The sequence below is a fragment of the Vombatus ursinus genome, unplaced genomic scaffold (assembly GCF_900497805.2).
Source record: "Vombatus ursinus unplaced genomic scaffold, bare-nosed wombat genome assembly UNPS02014841.1, whole genome shotgun sequence".
Taxonomy (NCBI): domain Eukaryota; kingdom Metazoa; phylum Chordata; class Mammalia; order Diprotodontia; family Vombatidae; genus Vombatus; species Vombatus ursinus.
In genome coordinates this window covers 43,365,874-43,387,630 of record NW_020954619.1, presented here as the reverse complement: position 1 = coordinate 43,387,630, position 21,757 = coordinate 43,365,874, and the positions used below count along the sequence as shown (strand labels likewise).

The 21,757-nt window shown below is 38.0% G+C and overlaps 1 pseudogene; it reads left to right on the top strand.

The window, feature by feature from the left end:
- Positions 1-20,497: 20,497 nt before the first annotated feature.
- On the top strand, positions 20,498-20,860 carry LOC114026544 (annotated as a pseudogene).
- The last annotated feature ends 897 nt before the right edge of the window (positions 20,861-21,757 follow it).

The window sequence follows — 21,757 nt, the reverse complement described above, 5'->3', positions numbered from 1 at the left end:
CAAACTATTAATATCCTACCAATCCCTCATGGCTCATGCTATGGCTCCTCAAATATCTCAACAGGACCTTCAAGAATAGCATAGAGAAAAACTGGTTTGATCAAACCATTTGATTGAGACTAGACTAGGATCAGACCTAATATACAGAGCACTTTTCAAGACACTCTTCTTCCTCCTCTTCCTCTTCTCTTCTTTCTCTTGTCCTTTCTCTCCTCCTCTTTCTTTTCTTCTTTTCTCTTCTTCCTCTTTCTCCTCCTTTTCTTCTTTCCCCCCTTTCTCCTCTTTCTCCTCTTCCTCCTATTCTCCTTCTCCTCCTCTGCCTCTTTTCCCTCTCCTCCTCCTACCCTTCTCCTTTTCCTCTTCTTGTCCTTCCTTTCCTTTTCCTCCTCCTGTCCTTGTTCTCTTCCTCTTGATCTTCTACTTCTCTTTCTCCTGTCCTTCTCTTCCTCCTCTTTCCTCTTCTCTATTTCTTCCTGCCTTTCTCCTTTTTCCTCTTCTCTTCTTTCCCCTTTTCTTCTTCACCTCCTCTTTCTCCTATCATTCTCCCCTGCCTCCTCTTTCCCCTTTTCATCTTGCTCTTCTCCTTTTCCTACTTTCAGTTTCTTCTTTTCCTCCTTCCCCTTGTCTTTTTCTTCCTCCTCTTTCCACTTCTCCTCCTCCTCTTTTTGTAGTCCTCCTCCTCTTGTGTTTCTCCTTGTCCTTCTCTTCCTCCTTCACCTTAAATTAATTGGCAGAAAAGCCAATTATAGTTTGAATACTTCTCCCCCTAAGAGTACAGAGCATTATTTTCATTAAATAACATCAATCTCTTTCCCCATTCCCGTGACATAGATTTTATTCTTCCTTCTCTCCCATCTAAGTATCACTTAACCATCATTTCTGAATGTTCTAGGGCTTACCCTTAATATAATATCATTAGCATATATGTTTACTATCTTTCACATGACCAATTCAAACACTAGTAAGATCCTCTACCAATTGATCAATGCATACTTATTAAGTGTCTACCATAATCACTGTACTAGGCACTTATGATACAAGGAACTGACATTTTCATCCTGGTAAGGATCTCATTGTCCTGTATTGATGCCTTAGTTAATTAATAGGTTATCTCAGCCTGGTTCTTGCTGATTTGTTACTCTTGTGGTCTTCTGGGATATTCTTATCACTTGTTTTCACTTTTAATGAATCTGAATGAATTCGTAGGTCTAATATCTGTCCTGTTTCCTTACATAATTCTTAGGAGAAAATATCTGATAGGAAGACTCACAGGAACTGAAGCAGAATTAAGTAAGCAGATAAGAAAACAATACACAAAATGTCTGCAACAAAGTAAATGGAAAGAGAGAGAAAATGAGAGAATGAGAAAGAAGGAAGAGAGGACAGGGAGGAAGGAAGGAAGGAAGGAAGGAAGGAAGGAAGGAAGGAAGGAAGGAAGGAAAGATGGATGGAAGGAGCAAATTAAATGCTTTTTACTCATAATGATGAAGCATGTCCCCAGAGAAGAGTAAAGGAAAAGTACCTCTTACCCCTTTTTATAAAGACAAGAAACTATGGGTATGGACTACTGCAAATACTTTCAGAATTGGTGTGTTTGTTGGTTTTGTAGAATTTGTTTTTAATCTTTTATTTCTAAATCTTTGTTGCCAGAAATGGCTTCCTGGGAAGGAAAGAGGGAGAGATTCATAGAGAAATTAAGGTGCTACAAAAACAAAAGATGTCAATAAAATAAGATAAAAAATATAAAATGCTTGACCCAAATAATAAGGGTATACATTCTTAAATTATTATAAAATTGAAGCTAGTGAGGTAATTTCTAAATGTTGTTTTGGCCCAACCTGAATAGACTCCTGCCCACCTCTCTTTCTATTATTGTTGCTCCTCTTAAAAGTTTTAAACATTTTAGCTCCCATAAAAAATGTATATGCCACCTCCTCCAGGAATCCTTCTTTGATTCCCCAATTTGGAAGGCATTTTCTCTCATATGATCACATGACATTTTATAACTTCATATAACCACATATCAATTTATATGCAGTTTGATTATATTCTTATTATATTTATTTGTATATATAATACCCTAGGCTCCACTCAGACGTAGGCCCCAGAAAAGCAACCAAAGGTTTGTAGTCAGTCAACAAACACTCAAAACCAAATTTCCTTAGTTCCTACCAATATGTAATTTTCACCAACCCCTAAAGACCACATGAAGCTAAAAGCTGTTAATCCAACAACATGACAAATTAATGGAGAAGAAAAATTTTCTCCATGAATACAAGGGATACCCTCTTATCTAAATTAACATACCACCAGTGTGGAGGGGCATCTGAAAACATAGGTGACCAAGAACCATGTGTGAAGGGGCATACCTGCAAGCTGCACTTGTGCTTAGGGCAACATGTGAGGGCATACATATATGTGTGATTCGGGCAACTCACCCCTCCAGTTCTACAGTGATGCTATGCCAGGACTTCTGGTACTGTTATTAGCTGTCACTTTGCTGCCGTTTGCCACAGTCACCATTGGCCTCATGACTGCTGAGTTGTTTCTGCTACTATACACTGACTTCACAGACTGTGGGCTATCTGCTGATCTTTGCCGGAATTTGCCAGGGTGTGGTAGCTTTTTTAGCTTCTCCCTGGAAAGAAAGTGCTAATGCTCTTTTAACGAACAGTCCACAACTATTCAGGCAGCCAACACAAGCTAGCACAAAGTCCCCAAGAGAAAATTTTCTTTGTTTTGACCACTTTTTTCTTGGCACTATTTTGAAGTGTTGGCTCCAAAACAACTACCATTGTTAGGGTTAGAAAATTTTTTTTCCTCTCCTTCTAAATTCCCCGTTGTCATTCTTTTTTTTTTTGTGAATTTCATTTGGGAGATTCCCTCCCGCCACCAACAAACAAATTCTGTGGAGACTGGAGTGATGGGGTTCCTTTTATTCCAATTATACTCCTTGATTGACTTGCAAATGAATCTGGGAGCAGAAACAAATAACTACTTAACAAGTAGGATCATTGGCCTAAATCCTGTTGCAAATTCCTTGTTTTATATTGTATAAAAAGTTGATTTGGTATTGCATTCTGGCCTGCACAATAATAATAGCAAACATTTATATACTACCTACTATAATAACACCAAGAAAACAGAGGTTCTCCACCAGCCAGCACCATACCATCCATATGTGGAACCATTAGTTATAGCAAACAGAGAAATATTGAATACTGTGGATAAGTTTATTCACCTTGGTAGTATACTTTCCAGGGACGTCCACATGGATGATGAGGTTGATTCATGTGTTGCTACAGCTAGCTCAGTGTTTGGGAGGCTCCAAAGGAAAGTGAGAAGAAGAAGAAGAAGAAGGAGAAGAACAAGGAGGAGGAGGAGGAGGAGGAGGAGGAGAAGAGGTATTAGGGTTACCTACCAAACTGAAGGTCTACAGAGATATTGTGCTGACCTCATTGCTGTATGCCTATGAAACCTGGACAGTATACCAGTGCCATGCCAGGGAACTAAATCACTTCCATATGAATTGTCTTTGGAAGATTCTGAAGAACACTTGGCAAGATAAGGGACTGGACACTGAGATCCTTTCTTACTGAACTGGAAAGCATTTAAACTCTACTGAACAGAGCGCAACTATGATGGGCTGGCTACATTGTTCAGATACCAAACATACGTTTGTCTAAAAGACCATTTTACAGAGAACTCACAAAAGATAATTACTGACATAAAAGTCAGAAGAAACAATACAAGGTCACTCTCAGGGGCTCATAATTTTGAGACATGGGACACACTGGCACAGGACCTCCCAACATGGTGTGCTAACATCAGGGAAGGCAATGTGCTCTATGAGAAAAGCAGAATTGCAGTAGCTCAAAAAGAGGGTGAGATGCTCAAATTGAGAGACCTCTTCACTCTAAATGTTTATATGGACTCATTGTACCCCACCTGTAGCAGAGCCTTCTGAGCTCCTATTGCTCTGATCAGCCACAGTTGGACACACTGTACCTTGACCCTAACATGGTGATGTCATGTCGGTCCTCTTTGAGAATGAAGGACAATATTCAACAATCTATGCGCCTCGCACTGTGTTAAGTGCTTTAAAAATGTCTCATTTGATCTTCAGGACAACCCTGGGTGGTAGATACTAATTGTTATCGCCATGTTGTAGTTGGGAAACTCAGGCAAACAGAGGGTCCCACAGCTAGTAAGTCTCTAAGACTGGATTTGAACTTAAGTCTTCCTGACACTAGGCCCTGGGTGCTCCATCACTTGCACCACCTAGCTGCTCATGTATAGAGAGAAAACAAATTTTGCTGTCTCTATATATGTACATTTCTTATCTATCCCTTTGTTGTTGTTCAGTAGTGACTCTGTGACCCCATTTGGGATTTTCTTGGCAAAGATACTGAATGGTTTACTATTTCTTTCTCCGGCTAGTCTTATGAATGAGGAAACCAAGACAAACAGGGTAGAATGACTCAATCAGGGTCACACACTAAATATCAGAGGGTAGATTTTAATTCAAGCCTTTATGACTCCAGGCCCCGCACTCTATCCACTGCACTCCCTCATTGCCCTATCTGTCCCTACCAGTCTCTAAGATCCTTGAAATCTGGGACTTAGTCCTGTTTATCTTTGTATCCACTAAACACAAAAGTGTTCAAATAATTGTTGAATGAATGAATGAAAGTAAACCTCCCTCCCATAATTAAGTTATTAGAAACACTTATTTCTGAAACTCTGGGTTACATATTACTAAAGTGTATCTTGCAAGACAGCTACTTTTATCATGAAAACCTTAGGTTGCCAAATCTTGCTTTAGAAAGCTGAAAAACTTTTTTTTATCTAAATCTAATTGCAAGTGAACTCTATAGAGTCACTGATCCAGGTAGAGGAAGGATGGAGGGTGAGGTGCATGGGGGGAGGGGGGAGGAAATGTCTATTTCTCATTAGCAGCAGTCTGGTTAGGTCTAGTCCAATTGTGGAGCATCCCCAGTCTTGAGAAAGGAACCCAGGATGTTTGTATAAGGACTGTGATAAGATCAGAATGAAGTGTATAGGGTTTGTTCAAAACAAGACCAACAGTAGATATATTGGGAGTCTTACAACTGTCCTGCTGCATATACCACATTCCACCATCTCTCTGAAACTATAGGATGAGTGTCTGGTACAGGGGAAAGAGAAAGAGTGCTAGATCTGAAGATATATACATACGTACATACACATATATCTATATATACATATACTCACACATAAATAATATATATATATGCAAATTCATAAGTGGAAATTATTTACATCTACTTAGGCAACTGGATGGTACAATGGATAGAGCACCGAGGACCTGGAATCAGGAAGACCTGAATCCAAATGACCTCAGAAATTTGCTACCTGTGTGACCCTGGGTAAGTCACTTAACTTCTGTGCGTTAGTTTCCTCATCTACAAAATGGGAATAATAATAGTACCTACCTCCCAGGGTATTGGTTGTGAGTTTGAAATGAGCTAATATTTGTGAAGTACTTTGCTAACCTTAATATGCTACATTAATGCTAGCTATTATTATTATTCATATTATTTTGAACAAAATTAATTCTTCCTTCTAGACTCCATTTTAATTCCAAAGGATTTTGTCCTCTTAATAAATGTGTTAACTTCTGGTTAGTTTAGTAGAACAATTATAAAATCTCTTGTCTCTTTGTATATAATTCACACCCCTCCTTTTGCTTTGGGCCTCTCATTTTCCTCTAAATTAATGTCATTGACGGAATTACTTAAAAGATATCACTTTTTACTTTTTATCTAAATAGACAAAGGTACAAATGATGAATGAAATGATGGATGAAATTTGATCTAGCTTTAAGAATATTTATGAGATTGCCATAGGAAATTGATCCTAACCCCACTAAAAGCAACTTGTCATCATTAAAATAAGGCATTTTAACCTTATATTTCTATGGAATTTGTTATTCAGAGAAAACACATAAAACATAACTGTAATACTTTTTTTAATGTGTTTTCTTTATCCTGGGATACTGTGGTCAAAAAGACCCAGAACATTACAAATTAATATATCTATACTTACATATACACATAAACACATATATACATAGAAAAACCTATATGTATATAGATATATTTATGTATGTACATATATATGCCTAAACACACATATGCATACACACATAAATTTGTTATACTGTAGTTGCATATAAACATACATATACACATATATTTAAACACAAAATACACACAAACATTTCTATAAATAAGCACATACATATGTATATGAACATAAACACATGTACATACAAGCACAATATAATATATTCATATACATATAAATAAATGAGCATATACGTACACAAACATGTGTGCACACACAGATGCATAAACAGACATATACACATACAACACATGCACACTTAATAGGAACATATATGCACACAATGCATTTATACAGACATGTTACATGTTAAACATATATCTGATGTGTTTAAGCAATATATACTTATAAATAAACATTCATACACAATGTACACATATAAAACACAAATGTGTACATACATAGAAACAAGTAAGAATATACATGTATATGAACATGTATACCCAGACACATAGCAAATAAACACAAACACATATACATAAACACATATGCCTATACAAACATATGTATCCATGTCTAAACAATATTTACATGTCCAAATACACATATATATATAAACACATATACACACAAATACATATATACTTATGTGTAAATACACATATATACATAAACACAAAACTACACCTACACACATATCTCTGCATATAAAGAATATATATGCATATATGCAATGGTAATATGCATGTACACAAGCATTATAATAAACATATGAACATGTAAGTACATATACATGTGTGTAATATATGCACACACATATACACACATAAACACACATATACCTAAACACATGTTTATATATACAAAAACATAATATACAAATATAATAGTAACAGCAACAATAACAACTAACATTTACATAATGTTTACTGTGTGCCAGACCATACTAAATGCTTTACAGTTATTATCTCATTTGATCCTCACAACAATCCCGGGAAGTAGGTACTATTATTACCCCCATTGTAAAGATGAAGAAACTATGGCTGAGGGGTCAAATGACTTGCCCAGGGTACGTAGCTACATTTATAAACACACATATGTGTGTATATGTATATATGTATATACACACATATATATGTAAACACATATACATAAACACATGTCTACACATATACACACATACATATCTGTATAAACACAGAAACAAAGGTATGCAAACATATAGTTATATGCATACATACATGTACGTGTATCTATATGTCTGTGGTTGTATAGATACAGTATACATTTTTAACATCCCATTCAACCCTAATGGGGAGTGATTTGGATCCACATCCACATTGGAACTAGATGGGGTGATTTAGTAAATGCACAAGTTCTATCTCCTGTTTTATCCTCAGCACTCAATTTCCCTTTATCTTATGTAATTGCCATTTAGGAAGCAATGCATAACAGACAGTATTCCCAAAGTCCCTGGCTTTCAGAAAGGAATATGTGTGTTGGGGGGCAAGGGGAGAGGTGGGGGTGAGAGTAAGATGGTTGATCAATCTAGTGCATAAATGCAGTGGGGGAGGTGCTGGAGCTAGACTAAATCCTACCAGCCAACAACAGTAGCAGAAGCAGCAGCCTTTACCCTGAAGAGATTCCTTCCAGCCCAACCTTGACTGGTTCAGTCACCTGACTCCAGGGCAATCAGAGGCTTCATCCTGGACCAGGGAACAGTGGCGATATTCATGAAATTGAATTCTAAATTACATCATTCTCCCAAACGGTGAATCCTTTAGTTAATCAAAGTCATTAGGCAATCCCCACACCACAAGTCTGTGACAAACATGCTGGTTGTCCAAGTGTTTGTTTTTATTAGTGTTCTTAAATTTTCCCAATTAAAACTTTATTTCATGAGAATGTTCTTAATCTTCACTTTAGGACAATTAAAACCAATTGAATGCTTCAAAATCTTTTCTCACTGGAGCAGTGTGTTTATTTAATAAGTTTTATTGATGCTTTTGTTTTTGGAAGCAGCTAGGTGGTTCAGTGGATAAAGCATTGGGCCTGGAGTCAGGAAGACCTGAGTTCTAATTCAGATTCAGATAGTTAACTAGTTACTTGACTCTGGGCAAGTCATTTAACTGCTGTCTGCCTCAGTTTCCTCAACTGTAAAATGAGGATATTAATAGCATCTTCCCTCTGGGTTTGTTGAGAATAATTGAAAAGCCATTAGCACAGTGACTGGAACATTGTAGATACTTAATAAATACTTGTTCCTTTCCTTTGTTTTTGCATCACAGACATTTTTGGAATCTGCACAACCCCCTCGTAACAAAGAAAAAGAGTTAAGGAAAAATAAGTGATGCAATGACCACTTCTGACCATGACTACAACACTGCCTGTCCTTCCCTTACTTAATAGTTTAAAGAAATGAGTAAATCCAAATAAGACAAAAGTCTCATAGTGGAAAAGAAATTTGGGTTCATATTCTGGTTCTACCATTCCCTTACTGCCTCAGTTTTCTTACCTTTAAAATAGAAATAATAATGGCACCTACTTCATAAGGTTTTTCTGAGAGTTAAAAAGTGAGATCATATTCATAAAGTGCTTTATAAACAAACAAAAAAAAAACAAAAACGAAACCAAAGAAAGTATTCAAATGTGAGATATTGTATTAATTGTGAAATGAGGAGCCTGGACTAGATGAAGTCCAATGTCTCCTATAGCTAGGATCCTCAGAGTATCTCAAAGAAAGAATCTCCTCACTGTCATGAGATTTGCTTCTTGAGATTTCTTATTTTGGGAAAGGCACATTTCTTCTGAATAGTCATATAGGATCATAGATGGAAAGTAGGAAAAAGCCTCCAAGGTTTCAACTTCCTCATTTTACAGTTGAGGAAATTAGGGTGAAGAATCTTACCGCAGGTAAGTAGGTAGTAAGTATCAGAGGTGAGATTTAAACCCAAGGTCATGTGACTGTGTTCTTTGTTAAATCATGTCCCATCTAAATGGAGGAGGGACTGAAGAAATGAAGAAGCGGTGGCCTTCAACAGGAATGGAAAGAGGCAAGATTTTCGAATGTTATTGGATTCCCTTTCAACCAGACCAATTGTTCTTTACAATCTCTAAACTATGACTGGGCAAGCTAGCCTATCCTTTCAAAAATTTATTTTATTTTATTTTGTTTTTGAGAGCTCACTAAAACTTCCAGCTCTGGCCTGGGTTAGCATCCCTTTATCAGGTATTTCCTGTGAATACAAATCCTGTACTTCACAGCAACCCCTTTGCTCCCGCCCCTCACTTCCCCCTGCATCACTCTGCATCACTCTTCTTGTGTATTAGTGACTAGAGAAGAGAGCAATGGAGGATGGAAAGGCCCTGCCCTTAGCCTGAATTGATCAGAACCCAAGGATTACTGCACCGCTGACTGCTAATCAATAGATATTGAGTGCAAACTTTGGCTTTAAATTCAGTGAGGTTAATGAGTGTGTCCACAAAACAATGGACTGAAATACGATCTGCCCATTCAAGCACCAGCTGAGGTAGAATTGTTCACCCGGGTAGCTGTGGAGGAAGCTGTGGGAGGCAGAGGCTTCAGATGAGTCTCCCTCTTATCCCACCTTCTGTTTGTCCAGTTGCATTCTTCATCTTCAGGGCATTAGTGCAAACTCTGTGACCAACAAACAAAGCACCAGATATGATTCCATGTGTCTGGACTCACCAAAGTCTGAGTTTGATATCTCTTAAGGACAGAAACCATGTGAAGCTGTAATGGTTTCCTGAATGAGTCCTTCAGTTCTATCACCTTTTGGGTGGGCAGTTGGGCTCAATACACACAAACGTACAGAATGGAGGAAATGGATAATATTTCCCAGCAGGAAAAAATCATCCCAGTTTTTGAAAAAGAAGATGCTTTGTGTGAAAAATAAAAAGCTTATAGAATAGGACAGTCAATAGAAACAAAGCAAAAAAAGATAGAGAAAGGATAAAAAGACTATGGCTTTTGATATTGAAGGGTAAGAACATCAGCAGGTTTGGGCAAATATTCTGTAAACTTGTCACATATATGTGATAGGATGTGGTGTAGGTAGGAGCATAAAGTTCAATTTAATTCAATTCAACAAGCATTAAGTACCTACTACCATGTTCAAACCAGGCATTTTGGCTTCCCTGGGTAGAACATGGTGTTGGAGAATTAAACAAAGGGGGAATTCTCGATTCACTGCATTTGTCTATATTGTAGATAGCAAGAAAATGCTTCTAACTCTCAGGGCGTCTTCCTCTTAGATTCTGTTGTTCAGATTAAAAATCCAAGCAGAGAAGAGTTCAGTGAAAACCTCTGATTTGAATTTATTTATTTAGGGTTGATCAATCAACTGGTATTGCTCAAGTGTCTACTATGTGCCAGGGTCCAGAGGAAGCTAGATGACAAGAGTTTCTAATGTACTTTGCATGGTTGTGTGACTTCCTCTTGACCTATTCAACAGCAGCACATGAGCAGGCGTGGAAGAGGAGAATGGTGGGAGTCATACAAGGCTGAGGTTTGGCAAAGGGTGAGTGGCAGAGAGGACAAGGAGGCCAGGAGAGATAAGAGGATAAGGAGGTCAGGAGAGATAAGAGGGTCATACCTCCACCAACCTCACCACCACATACAAAGAATACTCTTTGCTCCCCATCTCCGTATACTCCTCATAATACTCTCACTCAGCAACTTCTCCTCCTTTGAAGTTCTCAGTATCAAAATGTTCTACACAAACTAGACCATCTCTTATAACCACTGGGCCCCATGTCATTCTCCTTCCTTCTTCAAGGAGTTTAGTACCTGACTCACCATCTTCCTTTCTTCCTCATTTCATGCCCTTATACTCGGGACTTCAACATCAATATTAATGCTTCCTCAAATCCCCTAACCTTCTAATTCCTCTCTGTCCTTAAATCCTATGACCTAGTCTTTCACTCTACCTTAGCCACACATCCAGATGATTACACCCTGGATCTCACCATAACATAAAAGTATTGATTTCTTTCACCAAAAATTGTAACATTCCTGTATCTGTCCAAAACCTCCTATTGTTCATCTCCCCTTATTCTTCTTATGTTTAAGCCTATTCACTGCCCTCATAGAGATTTCCAACCCCTTTGCCTCTCAGTACTTTCTCATATATTTTGCTATGACTTTACTTCCCTCCCTCTCTCACATTGATCCACTAGTTAGCCAATATGACTCTAAATTATACTCCATGCACAAATCACTTTTCACCTTGTCTTATAGGCACTCAACTCTTATTAAACCACTGTCCTGAATTATTCCCATCCTCTGTCTTCTCAGCTCCCACTTGCTGTCCTGCTGAATGGAGCTGGAGGAAATCGTACAACCATGTGTACTGGATTCATCCATTCTATCCAACTTTAACAACAAGGCAGTACTTTTATTATCCCATACCTCATTCACCATAAGAGCTTTTTCAAATCTCCTCTTTTCTCATGTCTTCTATATCCCTTCCTCCACCCCGTCTCTTAGTAGAGAACCACAATTAATACCTAACTTTCCCTACATCCCTCGATCCTTAAAACACACACACACACACACACACACACACACATACACATACATATACACACTAGCATTTGGAGGGAATTATAGAAGTAGCTGTGCCATGAAGGAAGTGAGTGATTCTATGATGAAGAGGGTGAGTAGGCAATAAGCATTTATTCAGAGATTTTTATGTGCCAGACACTATGCTAAGTGCTGGGATAGATATACAAGCAAAATAAAGACAATGCCTGCCCTCACAAAGCTTACATTCTAATGAGGTAAAACAACACATAAAAAGGAGCTGAAAAGCCTGGGAAGGAGAGAGTGGAAAAGGATGGAACTTGGAAGCATGGTGGCAAAGTTCTGAGGGTCAAAAGTTCAGCCTGGAGGGGAACAAAGCATGGCTGACCTGGGCGAGTTCCCACAAAGAAAACTCCTAGCAGGAACTTGCCAATGGGAGAAGAAACACAACCTGGTAGAGGGAAGCTCCAGGGAAAAAAGCCATCTGAGCAGTGATAGGAAAGTCTGGACAGTCACAACTGGGTTGAGAGAAGATGGGAATAAGAGATGGACAGTAGAAAGCACAGAGGGGAGATGGAATATGGAACAAGGAGATGGCCAATTTGATTGTGTAAAGAGGGGGGTAGTGTATAGTCAGACTAGAAATATTGAGATTAGGTTATGAAGATCTTTAAAATCCAAAGAAAAGGTTACATCTAACTCTATAGACTATAGGGAGCCACTGGAGTTTATTGATTAGTGAAAGAAATGTGGTCAAATTTGGATTTAAGAAAAATCATTTTGATAGCTGTGTGCAGGATGAATTGGGGTGGGGAGAGCCTTGAGGCCCATTAGGAGGCTATTGAAGTAGTTAAGGAGAGAAGTGATGAGGACCTGAACTAATGTGGTAGCTAAGTCAGGAGAGAGAAGGGTGTGAGATATTGAAGAGTTAGAAACAATAAGAAACAACAACCAACTATTCACTCATTGGATATATAGGGAGGGAGATTGAAGAGGCATGGACAATTCCAAGGTTAGTGGAAGAAGGGAAGAACAGTGCCTTTAACCAAAATGGGGAATTTTAGTAGAAGGGCAGATGGGAATGGGGAGACACTTTGTTGATTCAAAGAAGCAGTAAGACATTCAAAATATCTTCTGCACCCTAATCCATCCACCTCAGTCATGATTGGTCTCAGAATGAACTTACAAGGGTGAACTACTACTCCTAGGAGTAGCCTTAATGGCAGAACCCTATTTGGGTTTAAGCACAAGTCAAACACTGAAATATGTGAACAGTTACCAAAAAGAGTTTTAATTTGCCCTACCAGAGCAGGTTGGATTTTGAAGAGGCAAAGGAACTAGAGACCAAATTGCTAATGTTTGCTAGATTATGGAGAAAGCTAGGGAGTTCCAGAAATAAACTTCTACTTCTGCTTCATTGACTACACTAAGACGCTTGACTCTGTAGATCACAACAAAATGTGGCAAGTCCCCCAAAAAATGGGAGGTCCAGATCATCTTACTTGTCTCCTGAGGAACCTGGTGTATGTGGGTCAAAAAGCAACAGTTAGAAACAAACAAGAAACAACTGATTGGTTTAAGATTGGACAAGGACAATACGGAAGGCTGCATATTGTCACCTTATTTATTTAATTTACGTGCCGAATACATTATGTAAAATGCCAGGCTGGACAAATCAAAATCTGGAATTAAGGTTGTTGAAAGAAATATTAACAATCTCAGATATGTAGATAATACCACTCTGATGGCAGAAAGTGAAGAAGAATTAAGACATCTCTTGATCAGGGTAAGAAGAGAGTGTAAAAACTGACTTGAAGCTTAACATTAAAAAAATTTTAAAAAAACTAAAAAAAAAAAAAAGATCTTGGCAACTGGTCCCATTATTTCCTGGAAAATAGAGGGAGGAAAAAAATGGAAGCAATATCAGATTTTGTATTTTTGGGCTTAAAGATCACTACAGATTGTGACTATAATCATGAAATTAAGGGATGCTTGCTCCTTGGAAGGAAAGCTATGCAAATCTGGACAGCATACTAAAAAACAAAGCCATTACCTTGCCAACAAAGGTCCATATAGACAAAGTTATAGTTTTTCCAGTAGTAATGTATGACTGTGAGAGTTGGACTAATATGAAAGCTAAGAGCTAAGGCATTTATGCTTTCAAATTGTGGTTCTGGAGAAGACTTTAGAGAGTCTCTTGGACAACAAGGAGGTCAAATCATCAATATTTAAAGAAATTAATTCAGGCTATTCATTAGAAGGTCAAATACTGAAGCTAAAGCTTAAATACTTGGGCCACATGATAAGAAGACAGGACTCATTGGAAAATACCTGATGCTGGGAAAGATTGAAGACAAAAGGAAAAGGGGATGGCAGAGGATGCAGTGGGTAGATAGTGTCACGGAAGCAATGAACATGAGCTTGGATAGACTTCAAGAGAGTGGAGGACAGAAGGGCCTGGCATGCTATGGTTCATGGGGTCAAGAAGAGTCAGACATGACTGAATGACTGAACAACAGCAAAACAACATAGCAAACATATGCAACAACAATTAGGGGTGCTTAGCTTCCATAGGCATCTCTATATGTAAACTCCATCATCTCTATATGTAAACTCACATGGTAACTAACATGCTCTTTATACAGAAATCAAGTTAGAGGGATCCCAACTCTATGAGGTGGAACATTTTATGACCTTAAGTGACCAGGAAATTGTAGACAAAGTGAATCGGACTTCAAGGTTAGTTTTACAACTTTTCAGAAATACCTATCCTGCCCCTGTTGAATCTCTGTTTTAGGAGTGGGGAGGGAATCCTGGTAAATATTAATCATACCACACCTACCAGGGAATACTGAGTTGGAAAAGAGAAGATATATAAGGTGATATGATCCCTGTCTGCTAAGTATTTCAAAAGCTTTCTTGGAGGAAAAAGGATCATACTAGTTCTATATGGCACCAGAAGGCCAATGAATGAAATCAGATTTCCAAGTATCTTTCCTACTCTTAAGTCCTATTATTACGTAAGCTATACAGAGTGAAATTATGTTTGATATGATGAAAAACCTCTGAATAATTAGAAGAGTCCAAATGTGGAATGGTGGTGAGTTCCTCATCATTGGAAATATTAAAGTACAGAGCAGCTTCCCAGTTGTTGAGGATGTGGAAGAAGAGATTCCTTCTCAAGGACTGGACTAGATGAGCCCTGAGGTCCCATGCAACTCTGAGATTTTGATAGTCTATCTCTGTGAAGTACATGAATTCTCATCCTTTAACAGCTCTAAAAGTCATAATGGCCACTGGTAATTTATTAAGGGTGATTTCTAGCAAAGCAAAGAGGTGAACCAGAATCATTGGGTTTCAGATACAAAGTGAGGTCCCACTAGTGTGCGGGGGCCCTCCAAATTCAGAGACAGTTTTTGAGGTACATTTTAAAACCCTTTGGGAGGTGTAAAATTTGATGTAATTGACAGAGAACGAGCAGCGGCCTCCACAGGTTTTTTTTTTTTCCTGCTATTCTGGCTTTCCTATTTGTTTATCAACTTTAGGATATTTCTCCTTATGGGAATTTTTTTTGTTTTTGTTATTATTTTAATATACATATATTTCTTTCAAAGAGAAGATCTACAGAGTGTTTCAGTCATTACTTCAGGTCCTGTTTGTTATAAATTTGCATGTTACAAAGGCCCAACACTTGTGAATGGCTCATGGACATCAATCAACCTGATGACATTTTGGTTGGTGACTAACTACATGAAACTTAGTCAGTTCCTCAAGTGACTCTGCATGAGTTGGAGAGGCAGACTAGGAGTCTGGAGACCCAGGCTTTAAATCAACCTCTGACCCTCATTCATTAGGTAACCCTGGACACGTCATTCCTCACACTGAGCCTGAGCTTCTGTTTGCAGAAATTGTAGGTTTGTGTAATAGATAGATTAATGGATTTTTAGTCAGGAAAACCTGGGCTTGAATCCTGCCTCTGATACTTCCTAGCTGTGTGTTCTTGGGTAACTCACTTGATTTATCAATGAGTGAGAGTTTAAAAAGCACCTACTATTGTTCCTGGCACTATTCTGGGCATTGGAGAATGAAATAATCCCTAATGACAATGAACTTACATTCTAAACTTCTCTAGGCATCAGTTTCCTCATCTGTAAAATGAAGTTGTTGGACTTGAAAACCTCTAAGTTCTCCAAGGATTTTTCCTGCTCTGTCAGTGCCTGGAAGTTTCAGGGCACCATTCCTTCCTGGACAGTGGTATGACTGGGACCAGGTGACTGGAACCACCAGGGGGAGGTGTCTGACTTTGCCTGAGCAAGGTGGAAGGCTGATCCCTTGACCCTCCATTGAGATTTGAAGAAAAGCACACCCACCTGGCTGGCAGCCTTGGTTAACATTCTCATATCCCTCTACCCGTCTTCCCTCAGCTGCTGACAAACTCACTTAATGAAATAACTCTGCTGGCCAATATGGCTGCAAAACATTTCTTGAAATGTAAACCATTTCATCTCTTTTTACCTTGATCATGGTGACATCTGACACTCAGCTGAAGCAGGCATGGCAGGGCAGGTTTGTGAATATGTCTTTTTAAATGCCTTTTAAGCTGCCATTTAGTACTTATCTGTGGCAAATGCCTGTACCTAGGCAAAGAAAACATTCAGCAGAGTCAAAAGTGCAGAATTACTAATCAGTCCTGGCAAACAAACCCTCTATTTGGCCCCTGTAGAGTTGGTTGGTGGGCAGATTTCTTAGAGCCCCAGAAATGAAAAATGGTCGTTCTGCATAGGGCCTTGATCCTTATCAGGTCGAGTTTATCTCAGCTTCACGTTTACTCTTCATTACCTCTGAGCAAAAGACAAAATTGGCTTGGAAAGCATACACCAAGCCCATCATGTGTTGTGTTCTTAATTGCTAACACCATTCATTAATCAAATGTTGGAAAGCCAGGCTTGAAAGGGCCACTAGGGAGCTAGCAGGTTTAGGCCTACCTAGTTTAGTATGCTAATGACAACTGATTTTCCTAATATGCCAGTCAAAAGCTACTTTCTCTAATCTGTCCTAAGCTTTTGTGACAATCAGAGCATACGGTGACAGCTGTGAAATGAGAACTGCTGAATCCCACTCTGAGGGGCTTCAGGACTCTGTTTAGTATCTCAGGGGGAGATGGGCCACCTGGAAGTGGGGAGCCTGAGATCCCAGGATCATACACACTCTCATAGGAAGGCTCACAACATCAATCCATGTATTGGAAAGGGCCAGGGAGCAGGGCAGGGAGGGAGATCACCAAGTCCCTGTAGCAAAGACCACAACAGTTTGGGGCTTCAGGATTATGTTGGAGAAATGGCAAGGTTAAACTACCATGTTTGACTCCAGAATGATTTCCTCTCAGAAGGGATGTGACTGGTGCTTGAGCTAAATATTTTTCCCATCTAAATTCTGAAAATTTGAGGGAACAGACATCTTCGTAAATCCCTTATCTTGGAGTGGGAAAATCTGGGAAGATTGGGATCAAGATGTAAAAACAGATGAGAACCTGTTTTGAAGGCACTTGTCTAGCATGGATTTGTTGTTGCTGTTCAGTCATTTCAGTCGTGTCCAACTCTTCATGACCCCATTTGGGATTTCCTTGGCAAAGATACTGGGAATGTTTTGCCATTTCCTTCTCCAGCTTTTTTTACAGATGAGGAACCTGAGGCAAACAGGGTGAAGTGACTTGCCTAGGGTCACATAGCTAGTAAGTGTCTGAGGCCAGATTTAAACTCAGATCTTTTTGATTCTAGGCCTTTGATTCTAGGCCACTGCACCCCCTAGTTTTTTTTATTCATTATTTTAATCAACTTTTATTTATTTTTTTTAAGTTCTAGGGATTTCACTTTCCCTCTATTTTTTAGCTTAGTTATTTCCAAATATACTCCTTTCTTATTGAATGCTCCTTGTAACAAATAAAATAGTTAAGCAAAACAAACTGACAAACCCAGTGTTTCTGATAGAAAACAATGTGCAACAATGTATGTAACACTCTGTTCCCATAGCCCCTCACTTCTCTATAGAAAGAAAGTGTTTTTCAACGTCTGTTCCCTAGAACCAAACTGGTATTTGCAATTAATCTAAGTTGGCTTTCCCTAAATGTTGTTTAAATGACTCCTCCTCTATGTAGTATGCTGAGCTGCCACCAAAAGCTAATATTTGTTATTCAAGTTCAGTTTGTAAAACCTTGTAACATCATTATGATGAATGACTATTGAATATAATGACTTATGGCTACATATAGTCATGATTTATTAATTTCATATGAATGCATATGTACATGATATTAAAAAAATAATGAACAGAGTGCTAGGTTTAGAGTCAGAAAGACTTGAATTCAATTCCTGACTCAGCTATTTTTTAGCTGTGACTCTATGTGTCCTTTAAGTCCCAATTTTTTCAGCTATGAAATGGGGATAATAATAGCATTTATTCCATGGGGTTGTTGTGTAGAACAAATGGGATAACATATGTAAAGTATTTTGCAAGCCATGAGGTGCTATATTAGTGCTATTATTTGTAATCATTATTACTGTTATGGACAGGTGTGAGAAATAATGTGACATATTGGTTTGGGAGCTGGCCTTGGAGCTAGAAAGATCTGGGCTCAACTTGCCTGTGGACATAAACTAGCTATGTGAACCTGGACAATTTCCTTAATATCTTAATGCCCCTAGGAAACTCTCTGAGACTTAAAGGTTCAGATGAGTTGCCAGCCTTTATCAGTGAAATGAGTCTGTATACCAGGACATCTTTACACTGATGAATAAAATCATAGTTGTGCCCACCCATCCCAAGGCAAAAAAAAGAAAAAAAAAAGAAAAAAGAACACTGATGTATATAATTCTCCTGGTTCTGCTTATTTTTCTCCTACTTTGTAATATGTTTAATAGTCATTTTTTTCAGAATTATATAGAAATATAGAAAAGATATATGCTTATTTAAGTATGTTTTTTAATGTATATGGAATGGGATTTTCCTGTACAAAGAGCATTATGAAAGTAATGACTAGATGTATGAGAATTTGTTTATGTTAGGATCCACGGTAAATCAGCTGTGAAATTTCAGATAATCCCTTTCTCATACCAGAATGATCATCATTAAGAATAATTGCACTAGAGAAATCTTAGGATTATGGGATTTAGAGCTGCAAAGGACCTTAGAGGTCATTTAATTTAAACTTTTCATTTTACAGAGGAGGAAACTGAGGTCTAGAAAGTCAAGAATTTGCCCAAGGTCAGGCAGGAACTTTAGTTTTCCTATAATCAACCATTTTCTACTATATATATATAGATATCTATCTATCTATCTGTCTATCTATATATATATGGATATATACATAGATATATAATAAAAATCTATACATAGTATATATATAATAAGTATGTAGATAAGTCTTAGATATGATATCAACTGATATTGTTGTTCAGTTGTGTCTGACTCTTTGTGACCACATTTGGGGTTTTCGTGCAAAGGCACTGGAATGGTTTGCCATTTCCTTCTTCAACTCATTTTATAGATGACGAAACTGAAGCAAACAGGGTAAAGTGTCTTGCCCAAAGTTAAGTCACATATAAGTTAAGTTATAGTAAGTCTCTGAGATCGGATTTGAACTCAGGTCTTCCTGACTCCAGGCCCTCCTGACTCCAGGCCCAGCATTCTATCCACTATACCACCTATACAAACTAATGGCTTTCAGTAAAACAAGCAAACAAAACACTTCTAGTTCTGCTGTGATAAATACAGTGGCTTTTCCTTTACCTTAGTCTTAGCAGAGGAATGGGGAATGTCTCATCAGTTAATCAATCAGTCATTCAACAAAGCATTTATTAAGTACATTTGAAATGCCAGGCACTGTGCTAGGCACTGGGAATATGGAAACAAAAATGAAACTATCCCTGACCTCAAAAATATTACATTCTATAGGGGGAGTTGACAGACAGACAGAGTGAGATGTATGTGTGTGTATATATATGCACATATACATATACATATATATGCATATATTATATATAAACATGTATATACATGTGTATATGTATACACATATAGCTATACATATATGTATCATATACACCATACATGTAAGTATGAACAAAATATATACAAAATGAATGCAAACTAACGCATTCAATAGGTACTAACACTCAAATTGATTTAATCTTGCCTTTTCTTCTCTATGATATTTCTCTGTTCACTGAGCAATAGCTCAGAAAATAATGATTCTTATAGCTGACTGCTTTAGTTTTCCCACTCACAGTTCAGCCCCTAAAGGCTAAAAATAAGTACTAGCCAAGAGCCATGAATAGTGATGAATCAGCAATTGAATGTTTCAATAATTTATACCAGACCTGTGATTTCATTGGTTCCCTACACCGATGCAAATTATGTGCTTTGCAGCTTATAGACTAAGTTTCCTAGAAGCCCTGTGAGGGTAAGCAATTTGCCCAGGGTTACTTGGCCAGTTGTCTTGAACCCAAGTCTTTCTGACTCTGGGACCACCCCTCTATCTAATCCACACTATTTTTTTCTGAATATTTTAAATTAGTAATAACAAATGAAAACAAGCCTGGAGCCCCTAGACTATGGCATCCATGATGATAATTCACTGAAATATCTATTAAATTGATCAGGGAGAAACTGTTATGGAGAGGGAGGAGGCCAAGGCGGCTGAGGGGGCTATTTGGGAATGCTCCTGGGGATTCCCCTGCTCATTTCCAAATGGGCCCTTGATCCCTGGGACCTCAGGATCTGAGAGGGCTAGTTAAAAAAAATCCCCTCTGGTTCCCCAGGGGTGGAGCCGGCCTGCAGGCTGAGGACATGGATGATAGCACGGTGGTTGTAGGCAGAGTAAAGAAATTAGGTAAATGTGGTTGGAAGCCAGCCAAAACTGACTTGAAAGCAAAGCTTGGGAGAAGCCAGCAGTGTGCAAGAGAATATAGGGACAGAAAGAAGCTGAGATATCAATATGTGGAAGAATTGGTATCTAGTCGGGAGAGAGCCATCTGTGGTCTCAGAGAATAACTGGAAATGCACAAACAATGGTGCATGGCAATGGATCAAGGAAAAATCCCCTCAGAAATAAAAGCTCTCCTAACTGGAGAGGAGCAGAGTAAATCTCAGCAGAACTCAAGCAGACGTACCAACGCTGTAAAAACAGAAGCTAATAACAGTTCCTGGTGAAGATCATTTCCACTTAAACTCATGAATCAGTTGCTGAATTCAACATTCAGAATCACAGGAAGAATGGACACGATTGGGCTTTGGAGTTTAATTTGCTACCTACAGTTCAGTGGTCATTTATGTTAACCTGTAGGTATTGACCAAAATCTGTGATCATATGTGTTGAAGGACTTTGCTTTAGCCTCAACAACAGCAAAACTCAGAATATTCAGTTCTGTTTCATTTGATATTGATAGCTTCTGTAGATTTACGTATGATGTGATGTTTGGGAAAATTTATGTGGCATGGAGTTAAAAGACAATATATAAGTTAATATATATAAGTTATAGTATATAGGTTAATATATAAGTTAAAAGACAGTAGTTTTGCACCTTAGCTTCATATTGGTTAATTATGTTCTTTTCATTTAATTGTGTGTGTTGGTGTCACTTCATTGGCTTTGATTTTGTATAGTTTTATTCAAAAAAACCAAATAGGCTGTTTTCTAAATTTAAGTTTTCAGCTTTTAAAATGGATCTGAACTTCTTTTATCAAATTTACTTGAATGATTTGTAATATGTATGTGGGTATACATATACATACATATATACATGTACATATGCATACATACACTATATATATATATGTAAATTAATCAAATTTTGAAATTACTTTTTAGGTATTCAGATACAGTGAGCATTTTGTTATTATTGAATGCATATGTGTGTATGTGTGTGTATGTATGTATATATATATATATATACATACATACACGAGAGAGAGACAGAGAGAGAGAGATAATGTAGACTATATATATACGGAGAGAGATATTAAAACACTTTTTGTCTGTATACTCAACTAGCTTGGGAGACTGTTCTAGAGACAATAGTTTAAAATTAGCTGCTGGTCCTTCAATAT